Below are 9,208 nucleotides of genomic sequence, written 5' to 3' on the forward strand. Positions count from 1 at the left end.
TGCCCTCACTCTCCCACACCCCCAGGAATACCTCTGGATCCGGCTTCCCCTCCACTGCCACCTCATGTTTATATGTGTACTGTACCACCAAACAGGTTTAAAAAGCTTGTTTTAGGGTAATTTGAGCATTTTTGCGAATTTGAAGCTAAAATACTCACTATTTCAATGAAATCACACGTTTTCGCTTCAGAATAGTGATGCAGAACAAAAAGTTGAGTCAGCAATGCTTTTGTTTGGTTTATAAAGCTTGTTTTGGGGTAATTTGAGCATGTTTGCGAATTTCAAGCTAAAATACTCACTATTTCAATGAAATTACAAGTTTTCACTTCAGAATAGTGATGCAGAACAAAAACTTGAGTCAGACAATGCTTTTGTTTGGTTTAAAAACCTAGTTTTAGGGTAATTTGAGCATTTTTGCGAATTTGAAGCTAAAATACTCACTATTTCAATGAAATCACACGTTTTCGCTTCAGAATACTGATGGAGAACAAAAAGTTGAGTCGGACAATGCTTTTGTTTCGTTTAAAAAGCTTGTTTTAGGGTAACTTGAGCATTTTTTTGTGCGAATTTGAAGCTAAGATACTCACTATTTCAATGAAATCGCGCGTTTTCGCTTCAGAAGTGATGCAGAACAAAAAGTTGACTCAGACAATGCTTTTGTTTGGTTTGAAAAGCTTGTTTTCGGTTAATTTGAGCATTTTTGCGAATTTGAAGCTAAAATACTATTTCAATGAAATCACCCGTTTTCGCTTTGTCATCTTCAAAGAAAATGTGTTCCAGCCATCATCTCCTGGGAGACAGACACATGACAGAACTGAAGGAAATACTTCAAAGAGTGAGACCTTTGGAACCAATTCTCCTACTGTATACAGATGGTGGCCCTTGACCACCGGTTGACGTACCTATCACTTCAACTCTCACTGATGTTCCTTTGGCTGAAATTTGACCGAGACTTTCTGTGTGCCATCGGTACGCCTCCTCAACATAGTTGGAAAAATCCTGTTGAAAGAATCATGAGTATCATCAATATTGCCTTGCAAGGTGTGGGTGTTGTGAAATGAGCTGAAGCGCTGTGGTCAATTGAAGAGTATCCATGGTATGGCTGAGAAGATTCCAGAGTTGAAGGAAGAGGTTAATCACTCCACTGAGCCCGTGGTGGACCTGCTGTCAACCCTCATCCAAAGGTTGAAATTGAAGGAACACAACTTCGAATCCCATGATGCAGCATCTGAAGAGGACATTGGTGTGTTCTGGAATGAAGTTTTAAAAGTATGCGTCTGCCTGTCTTGATGTACTGTTGCAGCAGCTCTGAGAGCCCCATTCAAAATGGACATTATGGAAGTGACATTGTGAATGTGGTTCCCTCAGACCTACCCCATTTTGAGGACACACTCAAGTTTGGTAGTTTAATATTGGAAAGGAAATAGATGTTCAGCACTGTCCCACTGTACTCAAAAAGGCTTTTGTGATTTCTCTTTTCAGATTAATGACTCCTTTCCCCAAATGACGGCACCAAGCAGCACCTCAAACACAAGGAGAAATTGAAGAGATTCCTTGAAACACATTGCAAGATCAGGCATTACATGTTCAGCATCTTAAAGTGTGAGAGCCAAGACTGTGACATCTGCAAGGCTCCAAGGCTTCTTCCAGATATATTTGAACAGATCTACCACTTGCCTGACCCAGTTCCATCTGGAGAAAGATACATGCCCTTCACAGAGTTATATGGCAAGGTATATATAAACCAGTGACTTAGCTGGTTTCACAAGAAGATTTCTTGATTCACAGGTCTTGAAAATATTGTGCCCGACAGAGCTGAAATCCAGAATATTTAAGCTTTTGCATTTTAAAATTCCAGCTTGATAGTTTTTAGCATAGAACCAAACAAGTGTTTTTTGCCATTTTTTCAAAAGCCATGAAAATGTGTCTCGCCGACTGTGGCTCGATGCACTTCATTGAGCGAGTCATTTAATTTAATCTTTTCTTTCAAGGTTGCCACTGCAGAAGATCATCGCCCTTCTATGAAAAGCCGAGATGTATCGAAAGGGCATGGTTGCCCTTTCAATCATACTGCTCACACAGCAAAGAACGTTGGAACTGTCATTCAGTGTGAGGAGTGCGATAAGTGGAGGTGCCTCCATGCCTCCAATAGACCGACCAAGAAGATGAAGAATGAACTTGAAGTTGAGATGGAGTCGATCCTGTACAGGTGTGAAAGTGTGTTTCGGAATATTGAGGCTGGCGAAGAGGACGATTCACTTCTGATGAACATTCATGTGCGAGCCAATCTTGACTGCAGATCACAAATATAATTAACCTATTATTCTGCTGCGTATGAGGACACATGTATCCATTATGGTACTGTTTAAAATCTTGTGACAGTAGAAGGTTTCTATCCTTTCTGTCACGACTGTAGACAAAGGAAAAGGTCCATAGACGTAGCAAGAAATTCACTGCGAAAGATTGAAGTACTACCACTGGTACTACTATCTGGGGCCTTCACTCAAACCTCTCAGATCTTTCCATACAGGTTGCCACTGACAAACCAGACATAATCTGCCGAACAGAAACTTTCCTCCCCCAAGACGTGTCTGACTCCCAAGTTTCTCTCCCTGGTTACTCCCTCCTCCGGTATGACATACCTGAGCCTCGTCCTGGTGAAGGTGTTGCTCTCTGAATCAAAGACTCTATTCCTCACTCTCCATGCACTGCCCTCACTCTCCCACACCCCCAGGAATACCTCTGGCTACGGCTTCCCCTGCACTCCCACCTCATGTTTATATGTGTACTGTACCATCCACCTAACACTGATGACTCCATCGACACCTCACTATCTGAAAACATGGACCAACTTTTATCTTCTCATCCAAACTCTCTCTTCCTCACATGTGGCAACTTCAATTGTCATCATGCCAGTTGGCTAGGTGTGGGTACCTGTCATGGCGCTTCAGCAAAAGCTTTCTGCGAATCATTGGGACTCACTCAATCGATCAACTTCCCGACCCGGATCTCAACCAATTGTACTCCATCTCTTCTGAATCTGATCTTGACAAATTTCCCTGACAATATCTGCTGCTCTTCCTCTGCACCAATCGGTTCTTCTGACCACGTCCTTATCAAAGTGGACATCTCTCTGGCTATTATCAGAGAACTACCTCACCGCCGTCGAGTCTGGCATTTCACTCCAGCCGACTGGCAGGGTCTCCAAGCAGCCATCAAACTTATAGACTGGTCTCCTATCACTACTTTCTCCAACATCAACTCATCCTGGGAATTCTTTCAAAGAAACTTGCTCTGCCTCATGCACAGATTTATCCACTCTCGTCTTCAGTTGTCTTACCCTTCCTCCCGCCCTTGGTTTACTGAAGCTTGTGGCGAGGCAGTTGTCCTGAAACAACTTGCCTTTGCCTCATGGAAAGCAAACCCAACTGAGGGTAATCTCAGTTCCTTCCATAAAGCTCGGAACATGTGTGTATCTACCCTCAGGGGAGCCAGAAAACAACATCTTTGGAAGCTCAAGTCTGAACTTTCAAACCTCTCTCCCTCCTCAAAATCCTAGTGGCATCGAATCAAATCTGTTTCTGGTGTATGTTCCGCCTCCATCCCCTCCCTTACCTCAAATGGCCGCACTGCTGATACCGCACGTGAAAAGGCTGAATGCCTAAACTCGGTGTTTGCAGCTAAATCTTGTGTCCAAAACCCATCGCTTTCTCTACCCACCAAACCCAGTCACACCCAACTGTCCCTGGACTCTGTGTCCTTTTCTCCTGACAAGGTGGAGAGCTTGCTGTAAAACATCGACTCAGATTCTGCAACCGGTCCAGACGGCATCAGCCCACGTGTCCTGAAAACCTGCTCTTCTGCTCTTGCTCACCCTCTCTCGGTTCTGTTCACCATCTCATTTGCTCAATGTCATCTGCCATCTGCTTGGAAATCAGCCAACATCACTGCCCTGCATAAAAAAGGTGAAAAAACAGATCCCTGCAACTGCAGACCAATCAGTCTTCTCCCAATCATCAGCAAGGTTATGGAATCCATCATCGCTTCAGACATTAAATCCTTCCTCTTCTCCAATGGCTTCATTTCTGATCATCAATTTGGTTTCAGACCAGGTCACTCTACCCTGGATATGCTGCTTCTGCTCTCCCAACAATGGATGGAGGTCCTCAATGCCAGACAGGAAATCCGAGCCGTATCCCTGGACATATCGCGTGCTTTTGACACTGTCTGGCAACCCTGCCCTGCTCACCAAACTCTCTTCCTATGGTATTCAAGGCCATCTCCACTCATGGCTCGCAGACTTCCTCTCCTGTCACAGTCAACGTGTGGCCCTAAATGGAGTTCTTTCATCCCCTCTTCCTGTCCAGGCTGGAGTTCCTCAAGGTAGTGTTCTGGGCCCTGTTCTTTTTCTGGTTTTCATCAATGATCTCTCCGACTCTCTGGAAAATCCTCTATATCTCTTTGCTGATAACTCCACCCTCTGCCGAACCATCGGTCATCCCTCAGACTGGCAAGCAGCAGGTTCTTCACCCACTGCAGATCGAGATAAAATCACAAACTGGTCCAACACGTGGAACATGTCTTTCAATCCGGACAAATCTCACACTCTCACTATGTCTCTCCGAAAGGACCGTTTAGAACCCCCCCCCCCATCCACTTTCTCAACAACCCGCTGGAGGAAGTCCTTTCTTTCAAGCTTCTGGGTAACACTATTTGCCATGACCTTTCCTGGGAAAGCCACATTTCAAACCTCGCCTCCAAAGCCAGTCGCCGACTGGGAATCCTCCATCGTGCAAAGTCCTTCCTCGGCCCACCTGAGCCGAGAACGCTGTGGAAACCAGGGCATTTCGGATCATTAGCATCTCCCGCGATGAGGCCGAGTCTTTGGGCCTCTCACTCTCACCGCAGGCTGGTCAGTGGTCTTTCTGTCTTCTCCCGTGTCCTCTCCAGCCTCGCCCCCCCTGCTCTCTCTGTGATTTGTCCCCACCACATTGCCGCAGGGTGCTCAAGGTCCGCCAACAACCCCCCCTTCTGGTAAAACTACCAAAATCACGAATGACTGCTCACCTTCACTCTTTCATTCCTCTTTTTTCCCACCTTTGGAATAAACTCCCTCACTCTATTCAATCCCATTCTTCCCTCCAGGCCTTCAAAACAGCTGCTCACCACCACCACCACGTACGACACAGACTTACTTGCAGCATCATTACTTAACTCAACAACATAATGCGCGATATTCACTACTTACACATCCCCCATCCAAATCCTCGATCTTTTATACCCCCGATAATCCACCCAAGCCCACTTCCTTCAAATTCCCTGCTTTCCTTCCTGAAAGTCCCTGTAATGTCCATCTTCTATTCCCCATGTTCCCCGTCCCATCCCAGATCTAATGTTTCTGTTTCCCTCTGTTTTGTCCTTCCCACTCCCACCCCTCTTGTCTCATTCCCCCCTTGCTGTGTGTTGTGTGTTAGATCTCTCACGAGCCTCGACCAGGTATACAAAAAAAAAAAAATGCCTTCATAAGCTGTTCCTGATCTAACTCATTCAACACAGCGCACCTACTCTCCTGCATCCCTTCGAGATTCATCTTGGATAACAGCTCATGCCACGTTTACATGTGTTATTTCTTTATTTATTGTCCCCCCCCCCACCCCCCCCAGAGGGAGGGAGCGGGATGTTGTAATCGTCCGGTTTGTTTGTTTGTCTGTCTATTTGCTAGCAACTTTATGGCAAAACAGCTTTAGCAAACACTATCAAATGTAATCCACAGGTGGGCAATGAACCTTGGATGACCCCATTAACTTTTGGGTCCAATTGGATCAAAGGTCAGTCAAGGTCAAGGTCACGAAAATATCAAAATCGTTTTTCGCTCATAACTTCGTCAAAAATGATCTGATTTACTTCAAACTAAGCTTATAGTGAAGCTTATTCTATTTGTCACTTCTCATCCGACCCATTCCTATAGTGAAAAATGCATATTTGTGAAGATCGGTAGGGTCCGAAATTTTGGGAGTCACGGTCATCGGTCAAAATTACAAATTTTCCATTAAAACTAAAACATGGTTACGAAAATTAAAATATGATCCCCAAAATAACTTTATGCCTTTAATGGGTGGGATTTGTTGTGCCTGGTTTTGTCATGGTTTCATTCACTCGTGAAGTTAGCTCAGGCTCTTGTGATTGATGGAAAAAAAAATCTACTACTGCCTGGCTCACTAAAATGTTGCACGAAAATGGTATTGTTGTGTGTGATGGTGGAGAGTGATGAGGCAGAAGGATCAGAGCAGTCACGATTCCAATTATGAGTTATTTTGCTGGACTAACAATGAAAGGTACAAAATATGAGATGCAGGCTTGGCACATTGCAAAGCGGCGTTCGTGGCAACAGGAAATGTTGGAAGAGCGACCCATTCGGTTCTCTATACCATTCAATGAATCATGCACAGAATGCCCCATGATGTATTATAACAAGGCAATTATCCACTTGTATCCTTGTACAATCGCTGTCTCCAGAACACATTTAGTTTGACCAAACCGGAAACGCTCCCATTGTATTCCTGGGTGTGCTCTGGCTTTCAAAAAGAATTAGCCACTGTGGCTAATCCAGGTTTAGAATGATTAGCCACAGGAGAAAGAAAATAGCCACATATTTTATTCAAAAGTTTTTTTTTTTAGCAAAATGAAATAATAAGTTAATTTTAAGGTGGATGTGTGAGTTTTATGGGTGAGGTTGGTTGGATGAGTGAGTTGGATTGTTCAAATTGGTTGGATGAGTGAGTTTGACGTGTGAGATTGGTTGAATGACCGACCATCAGGGGAGGTGGTGATTGTGAGGGATGGTGGTGGTGTGGTGATGGTGTGTGTGTGTGGGGTGGGGGGGGGTATGGTCGTTGTGCCTTTTGTAGGTGGTAGTTGTGGTGTATTGGCATGGAGCGTTGAGGGGCGTGGAGGAGTTGTGATAGTGGTCACGTGTCTGCAATGCATATCGCTGTTCGCGCCCGCGAGAGGCTCGTAGTAGTGTTCATCCGGGAACGCAATAAACAGTTACGACAACCCTCACGACTCTCCGTGTCTCACTGCTCCCTGGACATTACACTAGTGGGGGATGGGGGTGGTTGTGGACCCGGATTGGACCAACCTCATGCCAGTCAAATTCACTCATCCAACCAATCTCACCCAAAAACTTCACTCATCCAACCAACCAAAGTCACCCATCAAACTCACTCATCCAACCAATCTCACACATCAAACTCACACTTCCAACCAATCTCACCCCTCAACTTCACTCATCCAACCAACCAACGTCACCCATCAAACTCACTCATCCAAACAAACTCGTCCTACTACAGGTACTACTACTGATTGTGTCAAAACTCACCTGGCAACCACTGACCCAACGAAGCATGTAGCGCCGAGTAGCGCCAAATCATTCCGGAAAAAAAAGAAAAAAAATTCCAAAAAATTAAAATAAAATTTTGAGACGAGGATCATGGGAATCATGCGTAATTTCGATCGATTTTTTTTGACTAGAAACTAGTTTAAAACTACTAAAGTCAGTGTATATAAGCTTGTACGAAATCACGCGTGATTCCGTAATCCAAAAATACAAAATGGCGGCCGTCGCAACGAAGGTTGAATTCTGTGCTAAAATCACCCAAATTTCGTCTAAAACTGGTAAAGAAACCACTATAACATGGATTAGTCACAGTGGTTAATGGGTGGTTTAAAATTTTAGCCACAGGTAAGGGGGATTCGCCCTGTGGCGACGTGGCGAGCGGCAGCGCACACCCAGTATTCAATTCCCCGAGTGGGTAGGCCTTGCAACTCAAAATCACACAATAGCGTACGACACAGACTTACTTGCAGCATCAATACTTAACTCAACAACGTAATGCGCTATATTCACTACTTTCAGAGAAATCAATCCATTCCTGGAATAATAATCAAAATCAATCCATACCTGGAATGAGCACCATTCCCGACAACCATAAGTGATGTAAGAGTGACGGTGTTGTTGCCAACAGGGGACCAGGGTCAACATCTTCAATTAATATTACAAGAAGCACCCGCTCCCTATGGGAGCCGTCGATGGGGTCATGTAATTATATTTATGCCTATTTTAGTCCAAGGGGTCCCAGGATTAAACACCCAAAAAATGGTTGCGATCGGTTCACCGTTTTTGCGGTACCTGGGAACAGACAGACGGACGGACGGACATTTGGTGAATTATCATAAGATTGTTACTCAGGTTGGCTTCTGAATTTTATTGGTTTGGTAGTTTTTCTCGAAATCCGTAAATTTTGCCATATGCATAATTTAAGCACATGTCCTGAGCGTTGTGTCATCGGGTCAGTGTGTTCCTTTTGTAAAACTAGTATGTGCCCGTACGTGCGTGGCTGCACGTGCAAAGAAAATAAATAATAATAATAAACAAATAAAAGAATTGTGACGTCAATCGTGATGTCATAGCTCCATGTCCTGTCACTGGTTGGTAAATAAATGGCCATAACTTGGAAACCACTTGTCCGATTAATATCAAACCTTGAAAAGGCACATCCACAGGGCTCCAGCAATAAACCTGGCAAGTTTCAATTAGATCGGACCAGTGGTTGTCGAGAAACAGCGGTCGGGGACACACACACACACACACACACACACACACACACACACACACACACACACACACACACACACACACACACTCACACACACACACACACACACACACACACACACACACACACACACACACACACACACACACACACACACACACTGCTGGAATTTTCGATAGATGTATACATAACAGTATGTGTAATCGAATGTATGTGGTGATCATCATGTGTGCCAATAAATGAAGCGACACTTCCGCCTGAGCCAGAGACGTGTGCATTGGTCGATGCTGTTCCCCATTTCCCAGGTAACTATATATCAGATTGTTTTCAAGGTCTCATGTACATTTGAAGACTGAACAACGCATCTTCGATCATTAAATGAAGATACCGTTTTGAGGAAAAAAAGTGACATTTCAATTACAAAGGTACGAGGTGATGCACGTTTTGGCCACAGCGATCCCAGAAGGTGTCTCGTATACACCGCCCAATGAAGGTACGTTAATTATCACATTATGCGGAGGAATGAAAATGGTGATATTTCATGAAAAAAATACTTTGTGGGACGTGAAACGCAGTTACTTTCTGCCTTT

At 44.4% G+C, this 9,208-nt stretch overlaps 1 protein-coding gene and 1 pseudogene across 2 annotated transcripts in view; one reads left to right on the forward strand and one right to left on the reverse strand.

Moving 5' to 3' along the window:
* LOC147016900 (uncharacterized) overlaps positions 1-9,208 on the reverse strand; it is a 394,344-nt gene that overhangs the window by 364,136 nt on the left and 21,000 nt on the right. The window lies entirely within an intron of this gene.
* On the forward strand, positions 435-3,346 carry LOC147016912 (uncharacterized; annotated as a pseudogene). The gene is made up of 2 exons (XR_015049246.1): positions 435-1,733; positions 1,992-3,346. The product of XR_015049246.1 is annotated as an uncharacterized LOC147016912 (transcript).

Source organism: Eptatretus burgeri, chromosome 11 (assembly GCF_056783735.1).
Source record: "Eptatretus burgeri isolate ZD-2024b chromosome 11, Ebu_testis_v1, whole genome shotgun sequence".
Classification (NCBI taxonomy): domain Eukaryota; kingdom Metazoa; phylum Chordata; class Myxini; order Myxiniformes; family Myxinidae; genus Eptatretus; species Eptatretus burgeri.